The sequence below is a fragment of the Gossypium hirsutum genome, chromosome D04, assembly GCF_007990345.1.
Source record: "Gossypium hirsutum isolate 1008001.06 chromosome D04, Gossypium_hirsutum_v2.1, whole genome shotgun sequence".
In the NCBI taxonomy this organism is placed as follows: Eukaryota; Viridiplantae; Streptophyta; class Magnoliopsida; order Malvales; family Malvaceae; genus Gossypium; species Gossypium hirsutum.
Window position 1 is genome coordinate 35514856 of NC_053440.1, and position 18660 is coordinate 35533515.

The following is an 18660-nucleotide window of genomic DNA, read 5'->3' on the forward strand; positions in this document are numbered from 1 at the left end:
TCCACACTGCATCCAGTTGGAGACATTTTATAATAGTCTCAATGCACACACAAGGTTGATGATAGATGCTTTTACAAATGGTGCTCTCTTGTCCAAGTCTTATAATAAAGGCTTACAAGATTTTTGAGAGGATCACTAGTAACAACTATCAATGGCCAACCAATCAAGCAACTTTAGGAAGACGAGTAGTTGGAGTGCACGAAGTGGACGCACTTATATCACTCTCAGCTTAGGTATCTTCTATTTCTTCAATGTTGAAATAATAATTTACTACTAATGGTTTGAATAATTTTGTAGCTCAGTCACCAAGTCAGTTTGATGTTGTTTCCTGCGTATATTCTGGGGATGGCCATTCTTTCGAGAGCTGTCCATAAAATCCCGAGTCAATATATTATGTAGGGAATCAACACCAAAATAGAAGAGGAAAAGGATGACAGTGCAATTTCTACAATCCTTCATGGCGTAACCATCCGAAATTTTCTTGGAGTAACCAAGGAAATGGACCGAACAACACTTACATGCGGCATAGACCCAACCAATCCCAGGGGTTCAATAAAGAAGCTCAAAACCACACCAAGCTAAGTCATCCAATAGCTTGGATAACTTGTTGAAGGTGTACATGGTGAAGAATTACACTTTAATCCAAAGCCAAGCAGCAATACTGAAAAATTTGGAGAACCAAAATGGTCAGCTAGCTATAGAGCTTTGTAACTGACCGCAATGAACCTTGCCAAGTGATATAGAAAATCTAAGGAATTAGGGTAAGGAACATTTTAAGGTAGTGGCTTTACAAAGTATTAAGACTTTGGAGCCCAAGATGATTGTGATTGAAGATAAACCTACTAAGAAGGAGGAAAGTCAATTAACAGTTGAAATTCCTACACCAGTAGAGCCAGAACTTACAAAATCTGATAAGGTAAAATCGAACCCAGTAAATTTTGATAAGCTAACATCTTCTCTTGATGCAGATTTATCTCTTCAAAAAAGTTTTACGATTCAACTGAATGTTCCATTACCTCCATATCTTCAAAATTTCCAACCAAATAGACAGAAACATGAGGTGCAATTCAAGAAGTTTTTGGACGTTCTAAAGCAACTTCGCAACAATATCCTATTGGTGGAGGCTTTAGAGAAAATGCCCAATTATGCCAAGTTCATGAAGGACATATTGTCAAAGAAGAAAAGACTTAGTGAGTATTAGACTATCACTTTAACGAAGGAGTGCGATGTGTTCTTACAAAACAAGCTTTCTTCGAAACTGAAGCACCCTGAAAGCTTTACTATACCTTGTAATATCGAAAAATCTTACTATGTAAAGCTTTGTGCAACTTAGGAGCAAGCATCAACTTGACGCCCAAATCTATTTTCTAGCTGTTGGGAATAGGTAAAGTAAGACCCACTACTGTGACACTCTAATTGGCGGATCGATATTTTGCATTCCTAGAAGGAAAAGCCGAGGATGTTTTGGTAAGAGTTGATAAGTTTATTTTTCCTACTGATTTCATTATATTAGATTATGAAGTAGATAAGGAAGTGTCGATCATCCTGGGGAGACCTTTCCTAGATACAAGAACAAAATTAATAGACGTGCAAAAAGGTGAACTCACCATGATAGTTCAAGATGATCAGGTAACATTTAATGTTCTAAAAGCAATGAAGTTTCCTGATCCAACGGAGGAATGTTCTGTGATGGAGGAGCTAGAAACTTTAGTTTCTATGGAATGGAAGAATAATTTTTAAGACTCATTGGAGAACACCTTAGGCTCTGACTCATTGGAGAATAATTTCTAAGCCAATCTGATAAGCTATGTTCAACCATCACAGTTTGAACTGCTAGAATTGGAAGTCTGGGAATTTAGACAACTAAAGTTTTCAATCTAGGAACCACCCAAACTCGAACTTAATGTACTTCCTTCCCATTTGAAATATGTTCATTTGGGTAACTGTTATACTTTGCCTATGATTATTTCAACGAAATTAACAGAACACAAAGAGGAACAACTAATCGAAGTATTAAAGAAGTTACAAAAGGCGATTGGCTGGTCCACAGCTAACATTCGAGGTATAGGCCCTTCCTTTTGTATGCACAAGATTATCCTAGAGGAAGGCGAAAGAGGTAGAATTGATGGGCAAAGGAGATTCAACCCGATCATGAAAGAGGTAGTTTGAAGGAAGTGATCAAATGGTTAAATGTGAGAATTACCTACCCGATCTCAGATAGTTAATGGGTAAGCCTGGTATAATGTGTACCCAAGAAAGGCAGAATTACGATTGTTGAGAATGAACGTAATGAGTTAATCTCGATGAGAACTTTCACAAGTTGGAGAATCTGTATCGATTACAGAAAATTTAACATTGCCCCTCAGAAATGATCATTTCTTGTTGCCATCTATAGATCAGATGTTAGATGGACTAACAGGTAACAAATATTATCGTTTCTTAGATGGATATTCATGATACAACCAAATAGTTGTAGCCCTAGAAGACCAACATAAAACCACTTTTACTTACCCGTACGGTATGTTTACATTTAGTTGAATGCCTTACAGTTTATGTAATGCACCTGCCATGTTTCAGAGATGCATGATGACAATATTTACTGATATGGTTGAAAATTTTGTTGAGGTTTTCATGGATGATTTTTCTATTTTTGGTAATACTCATGATGTTTGTCTGAGTAATTTGGCTAAGGTACTAAAGAGATACGAGGAGAGAAATCTTGTCATTAATTGAGAGAAATGCCATTTTATGGTTGAGGAGGGAATTTTCTTGGGGCATAAAATTTCCAGAAATGGGATTGAGGTCGATAAAGAAAAAGTGGACATAATTGAGAAATTACCACCACCAGTTAGTGTGAAAGAAGTTCGAAGTTTTTTAGGCCATGCAAGATTTTACTAAAGCGATTTTTTTGTTTGAGCTATGAATGGTCAAAGAAGAAAAAAAGTGTTTCATCCGATCTACTATACAATCAAAACTTTTATAGGAGCCCAACTCAATTACATAGTACGAAAGTCACAATATTCACTGACCATGCGACCATTATATACTTACTTATGAAGAAAGAAGCTAAACCGAGGTTGATTTGATTAATACTCCTACTCCAACAATTTGACCTTGATATCCAAGACAGGAAAGGTGTTGAAAGTCAAGTCGTTGATCATCTATCTAGATTGGAACAAAACGAGGTAACTCATTCACTTGTTCCAAATGAGAATTTCCCATATATGCCTATTTTTTAGGTAAGCCAAGTTCATGAAATACCTTGGTTTGCTGATTATGCGAATTGTTTAGCATATGGAATAATTCTTCAAGAAATGAGATATCTACAAAAGAAGAAATTTCTTCATGATAGTCGGTATTATGTTTGGAAGGATCTATTTTTGTTTAACATGTTAATAGTAGATAGTGATATGATACCTTTAACTACCATTCATCTCTGAGTGGGGGACACTTTAGTGGTTCCCATATTGCAGTGAGGATCTTACAAGCTAGATTCTTTTGGTCTATAGTGTTCAAGGACGCGTATGCATATGTGAAAAATAATGATAAATTCCAAAAGATCAGAAATATATCAAGGAGGAACGAAATGCCCTTGACAAACATTTTAGAAGTAGAGTTATTTGATGTGGGGGCATTGATTTCCTAGTCTCGTTTCCTTCTTCTTATGGTAACAGGTATATCCTAGTAGTTGTTGACTACATATCCAAGTGAGTTGAAGCAGAAACATACCCAATGAATGATGCTAAGGTAGTCATGTGATTCTTACATAGGCATGTGTTTACATAGGTTAGGACTCTGAGAGCTATAATTAGCAATGAAGGATCACACTTTGTTAACATATGACTTAAGTGGTTGCTTGACAAGTATGACGTGAAACACAAGATTGCCACTGCCTATCATTCACAGTCAAATGGGCAAGTTGAACGAGTGAACCATGAGATAAGAGGAATCCTTGAGAAGGTGGTGCGACCTAATAGAAAAGATTGGTCTCGAAGGCTCGATGATGCTCTATGGGCCTATCAAATTACTTTTAAGACACTGTTAGGAGTGACTCCTTATCGGATAGTCTTTAGGAAAATGTGTCAGTTGTCGCTTGAGTTGGAGAATAAAGCTCACTAGGCTTTGCAGCAATTAAATTTGGATCTTAAGCAAGTCGGTGAGAGAAGGATGTTACAACTTGATGAGTTAGAGGAGTTGATGTTAATTTTATACGGGAATGCCAAGATGTATAAAATAAATACTAAGAGATGACATGACAATCGTATACAACCTCGTGAATTCAGAGAAGGATAAAAAGTATTATTGTTTAATTCCAGGCTAAGGTTATTTTCGGGAAAGCTCAAATCCTGATGGAAAGGAACTTATACCATCTATGGAGTGATAGAATTGTACAACAAGGGAGGTATATTTAAAGTTAATGGTCAATGTCTCAAACACTATTGGGATGGTGAGGTCGAGCGAGTTGAAACCTCATTCAATTTAGTAGACCCTTAATTTTTATATTTTTATTTTTAATAAATGGCATACTTATAAATTATTTTCTTGAATTAATACATTAAATTAAGCCTATTTAAGGAGATTGGAACTTTACAAGGACCATTTGTGACCCCTCCAATCTTTTCCCGGATATTAATTTGATGTAATTTTTCGAGAAGGAATTTTCTAAGTAATCCAAAAGTTTAAAATTTAATTTTAATTTCACAATTTTAATTTTAATTTGTTTATATTTAATAAGAGGGTTAATTTGGCCCAAGTACTAATTATTTTATTTTTCTAGTACAGTTTAATTTTTTAGTTTAGCAAAATAATTGCAGTTTGGGCTTGAGGCCCAGAACAGTGAGGAGGATAAATTTACCCACTAGGTGCCGTCCATAGGGTCCCTAAAACCCTAAATTTGCCACCACTTTTCCCTTCCCTCCGTACCTTGCTGCCCAAGTAATTGCTTGTAGCTAAATTTTTGCTACAAATTTGTCCTAATCTATCACTATATGAACAGCTTAATACAATCATATTTTTCACAACCATTCAACCAACTAGCGTAAACCCAAGCCACCTATTCCATTCCTTTTGCTGTTAGCCTTAAATCCCAAAAAATTTCCCCAATTTTCTTCCCTTATCACAGGTCCTTCCTATCGCTGCAACAACATCATGGCCAGAGCAGTGTTGTCATCGCGACAAGCTCACCGCTACAAACCTTCACCACATATATTGTAGATTACTTTTCCCTTCTTTTCGCCAAATTTCTGTCTGTTTTCAAGAAAAATACCATGTCTCAAAAGAACTATATCTTCCAAGACTTCTATCGAAAATCTAATTGTGATTCAAGATAAGGTAGCAAGGGAAAGATTTGATTCTACGTTCAAGAATCAACCCATGATGCCGAAAAAAGGTTTCAATTTGGAGAGAAATGACAAGATGGTTATGCCATTGTCAATTCGAGAAATAATTAATGCTTTAAATTTGAAGCAATCTATGATGCTCTTTCAATGTCTGATGAAGATTTAGTGCAAGAATTCTATGCCAGCTTGACCACGCCAGATGCTAATAAAGTTTTTGCTCATAAGAAGAAGGTGCCCCTTACTTCTAAATCCATTAATGATTTGTTTAACTTATCTGATGTTGAAGAAGATGATTACTCTGCCATGATGACGAATATGAATTGATATTTTCTTCAAAAAGTTCTTAATGCGGTTACAAATCTAGGATCCCAATGGATTATAAGAAAGTATGACAGTCATTCTTGTTGAAAAATATTTAAACCCAGTGGCTAAGGTATGATTCTATTTTATTTGATATAGCTTCGTGCCTATCTCACATAATTCCACCATCTCAATGGAATGACTTATTTTGTTGATGAAATTATGATAGAAAGGTCTATCAATGTTATGAGAATTATTCTCAAAGAGATCCAGGATTGTGCTCGAAAAAAGGGAGGAAGTACCTACTTTCCATCATTGGTTACTTCACTTTTCTTGAGGGCCCAACCTAAAGGATCGTTATGTTTAAGGTTGCCTAATAAGGCATGACCTTGAGAGGTTAGTAGAGAATGTTGTACTATTAAACCAAGTTGAGCCAAATGAACCAAAATTAGATGGGTCATCAATCAAATCTAAATTGGAAACGGACTTAGTTGATGAGACAGAAGAAGTAGAAACTTAAGAGGAACCAAACAACCCTGAACTAAGGGTGGAGCCAAATGTTACTGAACCAGTAGAGGCAAGTTTTAATCCTGAGTTGACCTTACTACTTCCTCAAACACTATGAAGAATTCAAAATTTGCAACTATGATGGGTATGTGGAGATTCATGCATAACCAAAAACAAGCTTACTGGAGATATGCAAAAGTTAGAGATGATACCTTATGAAATACTTTACAGAATATCTCTAACACTTTTTGTAACATCCCTAACCCGTATCTGTCATTGAAATAAGGTTACAGAGCATTACAATAAAAACATAACTTTGAAATATATATTTCAAACCTTAACATAAACATTGCGTCATGCATTCATCAACATGCATACTATCCCATAATCAAGCCCTCAAGGCCTTACAAACAGTTTAGAAACAATTCGGGACTAAATTGGAATCAATAGGAAAGTTCAGGAAAAAAGTTAGAATTTTTGAACTGTAAAGGTCACATGGCTATGTGACTCACACGGTTGAGACACACACTCGTGTCTCAAGCCGTGTAACAATCGAAATAAGGACACATGGCTATGTCCCAGCCTGTGTCCGTGCCCATGTAACTTTTAAAGTTGGGTCACACGGCTAAGCCACACACCTGTGTGCCAAGCTGTGTGCTAAGTCGTGTAACAGCCTGACTTGCAAACCTTAAAACCTACAGGGGACACATGGCTGTGTCACATAGCTGTGTCACACATGGCTGAGTAACACGCTTGTTTCTTAAGTCGTGTGGACATGAAATTTCCCAAAAACAAGCCAATTCCTTCACCAGATCATGCACTCACTTAATAACCTTTTGTGCATATAACTAAGATATCAAAACATGACCAAAACCAACATAAATTGACCAACTCAATAGTTCATAACCATTCAACCAATATGCCATACAGGGAACCTCAATCGCAATATTCAAACTTACCTAAACATATGTATATACTTGACCACAATTCATTCATAAGAATCTAGTTCAATAACATTTTCAAATCATACCATAACTTGACCATATTGAGATGAAATCATCAGATACCAGTTTTGTCATTCAAACATGCACTAACACATTGCCAAAATAACACATACTAGTATGACATCTATAAGTATCAAAATGACACTAACCAACCAACCAACATCAAATGGTACCAAAACAAGTTATACAGTCCAATAACATCAACTAGCATTCGATTAGATACCAACACAAGTCCATCTATACATGTCATTATAACCTTGACCAACACATCAAAACTATCGATATAATCGCTGGTTAGTGTCATAGATTTCTGAAGAGCTTCCAAACTGATCGAGCTTCCAATAATCTATAAGGTAAAGGAAAGTAATTACATAAGCAATGAATGCTTAGCAAGCTCATATAAAATTTAATCATATATTCCATTTCAATAATGAACTTTTTAGGCTATATGTAAACCTATACAAATGCCATAAGATTTGTAAAGCTATATAACCATCAACTCACAAATGAGTAAGTTCATTAACATCACATATATTTTTCATTCCTAACATAATAGGATTTTATAAGACATATTACACAATCATTAACCTTTTCATAAGACTATGAATTACTCCATTTACTTACTTACCATTCCATTTACTTAGCATAAGCCTAAATAACATTATCAATTCACGAATTAATGTGTTTATTCATGACATAGGTAAATTCATCCATAGCATAAGTAAATTTCTCACATATAAGTAAGTCCTTTAACTCATCAATCTTTTATATCATCATATTACATCTCAATTATGAACTTACCGTTTCATTACCATTTCTTACTGGTATCATTTGCATAATACAAGACATAAGCATAAACACCAACCAATTACACAAGCTTGACACGAGCCTAAATATCACCATCAATACACAAGTTAGTGCATTTATAGATAACTCTTTTGGGATCAAACATGATAAGAAAATTCATAAGAAAATATATCTTTTAATTCATACAGCCTTTTCATGCACATAATCTTATTTCCATTTAGACACTTACCATTTCTACGTATATCATCAAGATTAAGCATGACATAATCCAACCATAAGCTTGGTACAAGCCTAAGCATCATCAATAACACAAGTTAATGCATCAACTCATAATTCACTTTAATTAACATAAGGTAAGTCATTATACATGAACAACATCACTTGAAATCATCACTTTTATGAACATAGATATACTACCATTAAACATTTCTTTTTCAATCCTTTTTATAGATTCATGACATAAGTCATTTGAACACATATCGTTCCTTTCCTTTTCATACCCGTTGAAACATTTAGAATAACATCAGATACATGGGAAATCTAATACAAAGTGGGCTAAACATATGGTTGTAACCTTTCCTTTTCCTTTACATTGTTGCTCACTCGAGATGTGAAATGGGTCTGCTCACATAAGCTGATGATCAGAATGTAAGCTACATGATGCTCCTAAGATAAGCTATTGAGTATCCACAACAAATCCTAAACCTCAGCCATTGGTAGGACATTCAAGACCAACACCCGAAACACGATAACCTTAATAACATGTCATTTGTATCCTACGTATTCCTAAGGTTCAAACGGGAATCGATAATCATCGTAACATTTTTGGATTTCTGCATTTGATTTCATGGTAAATAATACATGAATATATAATTTAATATAACATTAAAATATTAATTAATCATACGAACTTACCTGGCTAAATTGCGGCAATGACTAAGTACAAGGGCTATTTGGTAATTTTCTCTTCTTCTCAATTTTTCACTCATTCTTAATCTAAATTACCAATTTCATTCAATTCATTAATTTAGGAAACAAAAACAATTCATGTAACACCCCAAAATTTGGGCCTAGAAGAAATAGGTTTTGAACAAGGGAACAGTTAGGAGACTACACATAAATATTTAGTTGTGCAAGGAAGTGACATAAATGAATGTCCACTTCAGTGGTTAAGTGATTTAGAAGTGTTTGGAAGTGTCTGAAAAGTCAGGGGTCCAAGCCTTGGCTTATGCAAAATTTTTATTTTAAGTGAATAAAATCCTTGGATCTAGATAGTAGGTTCTTAAATTATTGTGGTTAAAATATGATACAAAGGAGTTGTTGGTCTAGTGGTAAGGGGCATGTCGAGTGTACATGGGGTCTAAGGTTCGAGTGGTGGTGCATCAAAAAGGGAGTATTTATTTTGCTGCCTAATTCGTGTGGGTGGTAGAGTTGGATTGAAATACTGCTAAATGGAGTTTGAACTGGTCATAGAGAGAATTGAGGAGGGATATTTGGAGAGATTTGAGGAGAGAAAATTGGGATTTGGGGAGGTTGTTGTTGTGGAGAGATATATATCAGATCTCATTTGTTCCTTGTTCTGGATGGGAGATCGGCGAGGATTTCAAGGTTTTCGTCGCTTTCTCCAACCCGCATTGCTTCCATTCCTAACTGGTGGTCGTCGAGGTTGATTGGCACATTGCCTGGGAACCAAGGGTGCGATGATCATTAATTTCCGGAATAAGAGTGTTTGGAACAAAAGGACTCTGCAAATCGCAATAGGTGTGTAACTACCCCACTGTAATTGTAGAACGGCAAAAGCAAAAAAGCCAAAAATACGGCATTTGAGACCACACGAGCGTGCGATCGCTCATGTGGTAAGCCAAACCCACGAATCATGGGTGATAGACTGTTGAGGCCTCCAAGAGCATTTCCATGGGCTTAGGCTGTAATGGGCCACGTTGGGCCGAAATGGGTCGTGTGGGCTTATTGGGCTTATGGGCCCCACACGGATGAAATCCACGATTTGTGGCAAAAACTGGACTGGGCTAAGTAGATCTCATAGCCATGGCAAAATTTGGGTTAAACGGGCTGCACGAGCGTATGGGCCAACTTGGGTCGAGTAATGGGCTTTGGGCCCATTTACACTATTACGACCGTTTAGATTACCTGAGTCACTCAAGGCGACTGCAGACCTTTTGAGAGGTCGATAAATGACCGAAATACCCTCTATAGGTTAAAATGACCAAAATACCCCCATAGGATAAAATGACCGAAATACCCCCGTAGGGTAAAATGACCGAAATACCTTCATAGGGTAAAATGACCGAAATATCCCTATAGGGTAAAATGACTAAAATACCCCCATAGGATGAAATGACTGTTATACCCCTTGGAGATGAAATGAATTTATGGCTTTATGTTATGTATGACTGATTTGCTCTATGATATGTATGACTATGATTGAGCATGACATTTTGCATACACGTATGTTATTATGTCACGATATATTACATGGGGATGGGTTGTTATATATGTAGGAAGTGTACCATACTGATAAGGTTGCACGGGTCGCCCAAGACGACTGTGGACCTACTGATGGCTATATGCCATTTATTTTACTGGCAGCTTTGCTGCAATACTGTTTAGTGCCGCAATCGGTGCTAGTGTTGGTGTGTCTGGCTGGGTGGGTCGATTTTTCCCCGCATGGTGTGTTTGGCGGGACGGAGTGGTGTGTAGAGGCTGGATTGGGTAGGATTTCTAACTGCATATCTACACTGATTAATGATTTTGTGCGTTACTGCATCGATTAATGATATTACATACTGTTCACTGCATGAATGAAATCTGTTATTGTTTATTGTTATGGGACAAGGCCCCACTGATAATATTACTGAAATTGGGTAAAGGCCCTACTAATTACTGGCTTTGTGATGGGCTTGAGCCCAATCGTTTACTGTTACAGGAAAGGGCTTAGGCCCACACTGAACTAGACTGTTACTGTAACGGGCTTAGTCCCAAACTACATTTATCTACTGTTTAATTAATTGTTTGCTTGTTAGGGGATTACACACTGAGTTTTCATATACTCACCCCTCTGATTAACTGTACAGGTAATCCCCAGTTGTAGGCGAGTCGGTGCTGCGAGGGACTCGGAGGTGGCCACACAACTACAGCTGTGCTACACTTGCGTTTAATTAAAATTAAAGTTTGTGTTGGGTTTTGTTTATGTAATAAGGGCATTTACGTTTGTTTAAATTTTTAGTTGGGCTTTTGCTTACTTATTTTAAACTACTAGTTTAGCAGAAGACGAATTTTCAAAATAATTACTGTCTTCAAAGACACGAAATTTAAACATTAGAGTTTTCAAAAGCTTCTGCGATTTTAGATCAACCTTTTATAACAATAGCAGATAACAAGGTAAACGTTTTTTACTAGATGATTTGTTAAATAAGAATAAAGGAGTTTTTTAACTTAGAAACAAATTTTTACCAACGAGCTCAATTTTCGCTAAACACCTCAATGTGACACCGCCAGATTCGGGCATAACTCCTGGGACTAGTTTGGGGTGTTACAATTCATTTTATGCAATTTAGTCTTTTTTAAATTTTTTACAAAATTGCCCTAATTTTTTACTTTTGTTCAATTTAGCTCTTGAGCCTAAAACATGCAAATTAACCATTTTTACTCAAATTTAAGCTTAGTTGAATTAATTGGAACCTTACTATAGCCAATATTTGCTGTTATTTCAAATTAAATCATGGTACTTTTACTATTTCAACAATTTAGTCCCGAATCGGTAATTTTCAAAAATCACTTAACAAAATACTTATAAATAACAACTAATACCTCAATTCATCATTTAACATGTAAAATCACAAAGATTCATCAATGGCAACATTCAAAATCATTAATAGTTTTAAAAAAGAAGGCATGAGCTAGTTGGACCTAGTTGCAACGATCTCAGAACATAAAAATTACAAGAAATAAATAAAATATGGACTTACCTCCATCATCCATAGCAAGACCGAAGCTTGGAGCTTTTCTATTTCTTTTTCCATGGTGACATTCGGTGGTTTAAAGAACAAAACAAAGTGATAATGCCTTTTATTTTATTTTATTACATTTTAATTATTTTTATTTTACTTAATAAAACATATATATACATAACAAAACAAAGCCAACGGTACCACCTTTTTAACAATGGTATATTTGCCTCATAAACCCTTGTACTTTGTCCATGTATCTTATTAACTTATAGAGACTTACTTTTGTAACTTTTACAATTTAGTCATTTTTAATTAACTATCTAAACATTAATTTTTTTAATGAAACTTTAATACAACCTTAATAACACTCCGTAAATATTTATAAAAATATTAATGGCTTGATTTATAGAAACGTGGTCCCGATACCTCATTTTCTAAAACCACTTGAATTTAGGGTCATACCACTTGAACCTAATTGTTTTTCCATTTAACATAAATCATTAAATGAAATTTTACTATTATACTATATCTTATTCATAAATATTATATAATAATATTTACGGACTCACACATCGGATTTGTGGCCCCAAAACCATTGTTCCAAAACTTCAGAGAAATGGGCTGTTACAATTCTCCCCCCTTACGAAAATTTCGTCCTTTAAATTTCTCACCTAATAATAGCCATCAAGTTGAGTCTTTCCTTCACCTCTTCAATGGTAGTCCATAAATAAATCAATCATAACTCGTCTCGATTCAAGACTTATATCAAAACTCATATTAGAAGTTGATACAATACTTGGACTTAACTGAACAACTTTGATGCTCTCCTATCATAACTTTATCATTACTAACACAACTACTGAGAAATTCCCAACAATCATCTATCAAAACATAACTGAAAAACCAAATCATTAGATGCCAGAACATTATATTTTTCATAATGTTTAGCTAAATTTTGTAATTTTCATAACAGACTCTAACTAATATTTCTTATTTATCTACATCTGTAACTTTCAACTGATAAACATTCCACTTCATGAAAAGCTTCAAACAGTTTCATTTAAATACAAGTGTGATAGTTGTTACTATCGAGACAATTTTAATCCATAGTAACATTTCCTGATTATCACTAATCTGGTTGATATGTTACTATATCTTATCTTCTAAAATATGAATTTTCCATTCTGACTATCTGTCTAATTACCCATGAATTTGCAAAATTATTCCCGAATCTAAAGATAAACTCGAACATATACAACTCATCTGAATTTTAAGTTAAATAATCCGTTCTGACTAAAACAGTTGAGTTGATCTCATCAATCGGATAATAACATTTCACAATAATTCTTTCTTCTTGTTGTCAAGATAATCCAGACACACAGTCTATCATAATTCCCTCAAAATACCAACCAAAGATCACCACAAACCGCATTAACTCAAACGAAATATGACATCCCATTTTGATTCATTGACATAATTCAAGATTACTTGAGTAATGAGAACCAATATGCGAGGTTAAGCTCAATCTTTCACCATCTATACTTTTTTCGTTACCTATCCCTTTCATGAAAGTTAGAAATAGGATATATAATAAAATATTTCAATTATCAAGATCGAAGTTTTGAATCATACCAGAGCCACAAACATTAGATGAATTAAAACCACATTGCTCTTTTAAGATCGATGCTACAACCATATAGATAGAACAATACTTCGAATATCAATAGTGCACTCCGAAAAAAAAAGAGAAAAATTGAATGTAGTTCTAGTAACAACCAATGCAATAACACAACCTTATAAATGTGAGATCTGAGTTACCATGCTCCCATGATCCAACCAGGAATTATAACCGTAATAGATGTAATTACCTCCGGCCAATGAATATCCTTTACATATGAACCATGTTTGATAGATTAAACAATAAGAATAATAAGATAGCCGAGATAAAGAATTCCAAGTTATAAAGCTATACTAAATTTTCAAAAATACAATCCTTGTCTATCTTGTTAGAATATGCAATTTATGAGCCTTCCTGACTTACTCGTCCACACCAAGCTATTTTATGGAAGATCATGTTGTTAAAGAGATTGCTGATACCTCAAAGAAAATCCAGAAGAAGAATATCGCTCATATGTACTAGAACCAACTGTGACAAAGACAACATAAATTGCATATATATATAAAGCAGAGCAACAATTAGTAAAAATAGAAAAGTAGCATCATATGAGTCTTATCATCGAATCTTCTGCCAAACATAATGGAATAGAATGCCAAAGAACAATAGAGCAATCCCAATCATTAGTCAACCATACTAACAATACCTCTGAAGATAAACTATTGCATATGTCTCTGAGGATAAAAGAACATATAGAATACCTAGAGGAGATCGTTGTAAGATACTTGACCATAACAGCTGCTTTAAGATATATTTGCAATTCGAACACTATCCTATTGACTACTAAAGTCATCAGTGATCCCACATTATTCGGTTTACTAAAGTAATCAATCTAGAAGAATTTTCGGTTAACCCATTCTTTAGATACTATAAAAGTTAAAGTCGATTACTAGAGAATAACTTCTCCTCTAATAGTGATGTTACACATCCCGAATAAGCTTCGAAAAGATCTAATATCTCATAAAAAACTCTCTTAATTTACTAACCAACTCTCAACTTTGACCACGTTCTTACTAACAACCTCTGAATTCTTCGACTTCACACTTGAGGACTTTCCACAGTAGAGTACTATAGACATTCTGTGATATAAAATTTTGAGAACGAGTGGGTGGAGATCGTATAGCCAGAAAATTTAGTTTTCATGTATACACATCAAATATAACATTCATTATTAACATAAAGACTATGAATCTCTATTCTAACCTTTATAAATTTTGTGTGTCATTTGACACATTTTAATCGTAAACATTATTATTGTTTCCAGCATCATTGGAATTAGCTCAATTGGAAGAAATCTTTAACTATATGAAATCATAATTCATCAAAGACTAGAGATATCACACTGTCACAGGTTATATAACGACATGTATTTTTAGACTCTATATATGCTACGTTTAGTCCGAGAACCAGCTAAATCGCTGTAACACTCCTAACCCAAATCCGTCGCTGGAACAGGGTTACAGAGCATTACCAGAGTGTACAAATCAAAAAAAAAAAATTCAAACATCTCAAAACATTTCAATATTCATATCATAAACCAATCAAAATCATTCATATTGTCCCATATACGAGCCCTTGAGGCCCAAAATATGCATTAGAAACAAGTCAGGACTAAATCAGAAACTCATAGAATTTTTCAAAAAAACATTGAAAATTTTCAACACGCCAATATCTCAGGCAAAAGCTTATAAAAAGCCGAAGAAGGAAACTCTAAAGGTGTGGAGATCCAGAGGCAACAATAGAGGGTAGCGGATGAGTAGAAATGGAAAGAGGAGATTGAAGGCTGTCCCTCTCAGCCATCACAGGACACTATGCTACTGGATTGACGATTGATTTGGTGACAACCATCTCCCTAAGTTCTTCCATTATTTCTTAATATATTCTCCCGTGAATTGAATTGATTGAAACGATGTTGGGTGTTATTTTGAACTTGAATTTTAATTTCCAACCCATGAGCTAGATCTCATAGGGTTGAGATTACATGATGAAAAATATTACTTTCTTTAATAGTTGAAGAATATATTCGATTTAATCTATAGCTTCATTCAATTGTTTTTATTTTCCAATTGTATGCGTACATTCTCTAGAAATAGATGAATATCTAGTATGCCCATAAACTAAATCTAATTATGAAAAGGTTGGATTAGTTGGACTGAAATTGAATGATACAAGCGAGTATTCGACCGAATACTTGAAGTAGACTCTAAACATAGAGTAACGTTTGTATAGAATGAAGACAAAACAGTGCAAGGTACTGTGCTACGGCTTATAAACACAGGCTAGGTAACTTGAGACCTAGCTATCGAAAGAAGCATGTCACTTTAGGTCTCTTCTGAGTAGTAGATTAAGTACGATTTTGCTGAGGCATTACTGAACGCAAAACAGATTATTAGTAAGCCTAATTCAACATTGTTGACCTTTAATCCTTTGCCATAGCATTCTTAGTTATTTACTTATTTCCTCAAAGATTATTTACGTAATTATTCTCGTAATTTCCATTGCATTGTCACTCTTGCTGTGCCTTAGCATTTTTCTAGTATTAGTTAGTATACATTTCGCACACATCCTTATTATTTTAAATTACCACAACGTATTTAACTTGGTTTTGCTATAACATTAATCATAATTCATTATAATAACTTGACCACTTTTATACCTAATCTCATCCTTATGGAGACGATTTCACTTATCATATTATTACTTGAGTCGACGTGCATACTTGCACAATTCACATATCATTTCACACGCGACAAGTTTTCGGCGTTGTTACCAGGGATCGACAATTTGTTGTAATTTGGTTTGGTTGTTTTACTTAATTACATTAGTTTTATCTGACTTAGTTTAACTTACTTTCTATAGGTTTGTCATCAGTGCATGAGAAGAGGCATTCCTGCTAAAAAAGAGTCTCCTTTTGACCCAGATATCGAGAGAACTTTACGAAGAAGACAGAAAGAACTGCGTAAAAAGGATAAGAACGAGAATAACCTTGGTCTCAATGATAATTCGAATGGTCAAGATATTAATCCTCCTGTTTATTGGGTGATACTTAGTATGAATGATAATTTGAATGGTTAGGACGCTAATCCTTATGTTTGTAGGGTGATAGATGACTAAGACACACTAATCTGAGATTTTGTTGTGAGAATTTTGGATGATTTGAATCCAGTAGACCACAAATAGAAACTCAATTGTTTGAACTATAACCGGTAGTTTCAAATGTTGCAAACAATAGGACAGTGTGGTAGGTTACCCACTGAAGATCCAAGACTGCATTTAAGGATTTTTCTAGAGGTTTGTGACTCATTTAAACAACGGGGTTTTCCTAAAGATGCTCTGCGACTTAAACTATTTCCATATTCTTTAAGGGATCGTGCGAGAGCATGGCTGAATGCTTTGCCGTCGGGAATAGTTGAATTATGGAATGATCTTTGCCAAAGGTATAATCCCACAAATATGAATGCAAAGCTTAGAGATGGGATCACACCTTTTTGGCAATTAGACGATGAAACATTATATGAAGCTTGGGAACGATTTAAAGATTTAATTCGAAAATGTCTGATGCATGGATTTCAACACTGAACTCAGATGAAGATATTCTATAATGGGCAGAGTGGACATACAAGGATGGTAGTGGATGCTTCCGCCAATGGCATTTTGTTGGATAAATCTTATAATAAAGCATATGAAATTTTGGAAAAGATTACTAACAATGATTATCAATATTCGACTATAAGAGCTAGGATAGGCAAAAGAGCTGCTAGAACTATGGAGCTTGATTTAGTCATTTCATTGATAGCTCGAGTATCTTCTTTGGCTAATATGATCAGAAAAATGAAAAAACCCACTACAATTCAAGAGATGAAAGCAGCCGAGCTATCGTCAGTTTATTGTGGTGAAGATCATGTGTTCGATGAATTCCCATTAAATCAAGCTTTTCTGTACTACATGAGTAATTTTAACTGGAATAATAACCCCTATTCCAACACTTACAATCCAGGGTGGAAGCAGCATTTGAACTTTAGTTGGAATAACCAAGGTCTGAGAAATTTTAACAATGCTACATAACAGAATGCCAACAGTTCAAGCATCGACATCATCATCATCTATAAAAGCTTTGTTGAAGGAATATATGGCTAAAAACAATGTTGTAATTCAGAGACAAGCTACATGATAATACTAGAGAGAGCATATGTGTTCTCCCCACTTATTGGTTAATTTGTCCCCATTGAGTTATCTTTAGCACATGTTTTAGCATTTTTAGTTCAGTAAATTGCATTTTATAACTTAGTGGATCTTAGCGTATTTATCCTTAATTTTTTCATGTTTTGGTACTGGTGTCGCTGCATGAGTATTTTGAGATTGTGCCCAAAATTTATGCCGCACTTGATAGCTGTCTGAATAAGAACAAAAATGTGTGAGCTGTCCAGTCTGGTATAACCAACTTGTGCATTCAGAGGCAACATGATTCTGATGGAAGGACACCTATACTATTTGGAAGACTACAAATATTCACGTGAAAAAAGGAAAAAAAAGAGGCTTTTTGTGGGGTATTATCTTCTCCAACCTATCTTTTGAAGCTTTTCGGCTATAGCGGCTTAAGTGTTCTACGGGTGAGCTGACGTGAAAGGGACGTAGATCAGCTCCCGACAAGGAGCCCTAAGTGCGATACAAGAGGGAATGGAGAGATTCAAGTCGAGATTGTCTAGGAATAGTATTCTCCACATGTTTCTTTTATATTTCTTTTCTAGACGATGGTGATTACTTTTTATTTCATGTTTGTACAGAAGTAACATAGTTTCTAGGTTAAAGGTTATTTTATTCAATCTTTCTTCTACTGTTTAATCTTTGGGTTTGAATGTTTTTAGCATGGAAGTGTTATTACGGTCACTGACACTGGAAAGTGCAATGACAGTTCAAGCTAACAAGCATGACAATGGAAGTTGCTTGAGGATTAGAGGAATGTAAACCACTTGTTATGAATAGTGTTCCATTGCCATAACCGAAAGGTGTGGTTAATGTGCATGTTTAAGTCTTAGATTAAATATAGAAGTTAAGCTTGG

General features: G+C 35.0%; 1 non-coding gene across 1 annotated transcript; it reads right to left on the reverse strand.

Moving 5' to 3' along the window:
- Window positions 1–17062: 17062 nt before the first annotated feature.
- On the reverse strand, window positions 17063–17169 carry LOC121216454 (small nucleolar RNA R71). The gene has a single exon (XR_005912636.1). It is a non-coding gene; the product is annotated as a small nucleolar RNA R71 (small nucleolar RNA).
- Window positions 17170–18660: the final 1491 nt, after the last annotated feature.